A 1,373-nucleotide genomic window follows, 5' to 3' on the forward strand; every position below is an offset into this window, starting at 1 on the left:
AGCGCTCCCCCCCCTCCTTAGCTTCACCACCAGTGAGGCTTTACCCCTCCTCTTATAGGTTTGACTTTCAGTCTACTCCCTCACCATATCTATCTCTCTGTCTCTCTCTTACTGTCTGCACTGTCACCTTCTCTCCTACTCTATCTCTTTACTGCACTCTCCTTATGTCCTCTTCTCTTCTCGTCTCTCTCTCTTACTGTCTCTCTCTCTCTTACTTGTCTCTCTTTCTTACTGTCTCTTCTCTCTCCTACTCTCTCTTCCTACTGATCTCATCTCTTACTGTCTCTGCTCTCTTTACTGTCTCTCTCCTATACTGTCTCTCTCTCTTACTGTTCCTCTCTCTCTTACTGTCTTCCTCTCTTTCTTACTCTCTCTCTTACTGACTCTCTCTACCTCTCTCTCTCTCTCTTAGTCTCTCTGCTCTCTATCATCGTCTCTCTCTCTTACGTTCCTCTCTCTTCTTCTGTCTCTCTTACCTGTCCTCCCTCTTCTGCGCTCACTTCTGATTACAGTGCTGACTGTAAGTATGCAGGTATTTCCTGTGTGTATCCAACTATTGCAGGCAGGTTGTTAAGAGGTGGTGAGGGGCGGGTAGTAGGTTTACTGTCCGCTGCTATCTCCAGGAGCATAAGACTAAAAGTTCTGGCCAGGCAAAGCACACAGTCATCCTATTTGCCTTTAAGGTCCACTGCAAAGTTTCCATTCTGAAAAAAAGCTCACTTGACCAACACAGAGGCAGTGGCTGTGTTTTTTGTACCGATGTATGTCACTGTATGGTGTGTGTTTCCATGAGGCGAGTGTGGTGGTGTGTGTGAGGCGTGGTGTGTGTGGCGTGGTGTGTGTGGTGTGCATACTGTGTGTCCACCCGCCCGCGTGTGATAGCTGTGTGTGTGTGTGGTGTGTGTGGTGTGTGCCTGTGAGACTTGGCTTCACCTATTTCCACATAGATTTATTTTAAAATTAAACCTTTATTGAACTAGGCAAGTCAGTTAAGAACAAATTCTTATTTACATTGACCGCGTATCAGGGACCAGTGGGTTAACTGCCTCGTTCAGGGGCAGAACGACAGATTTTTACCTTGTCAGCTCGGGGATTCGATCCAGCAACCGTTTGGTTACTGGCCCCAGCGCTCTAACCACTAGGCTACTAATACTCTAAAATCATTTAAATGTTCATCCTAATAAAAAAAAGTCCCGTCTCATATTGATCACCTGATTTTATTGAACAATAAGGTGCAATGCCAATAACGCCAGGTACTTCAGTATCTGTCATAAGGGCCATGTGACTCATTACATCATTCCAGGCAACTCAAATGGACCAACAGTCACGTTAATAACACATTCTCTTCTTCTGTTGTTTATGGAAAACAGTAT

Source organism: Salvelinus sp. IW2-2015, unplaced genomic scaffold, assembly GCF_002910315.2.
Source record: "Salvelinus sp. IW2-2015 unplaced genomic scaffold, ASM291031v2 Un_scaffold712, whole genome shotgun sequence".
Taxonomy (NCBI): domain Eukaryota; kingdom Metazoa; phylum Chordata; class Actinopteri; order Salmoniformes; family Salmonidae; genus Salvelinus; species Salvelinus sp. IW2-2015.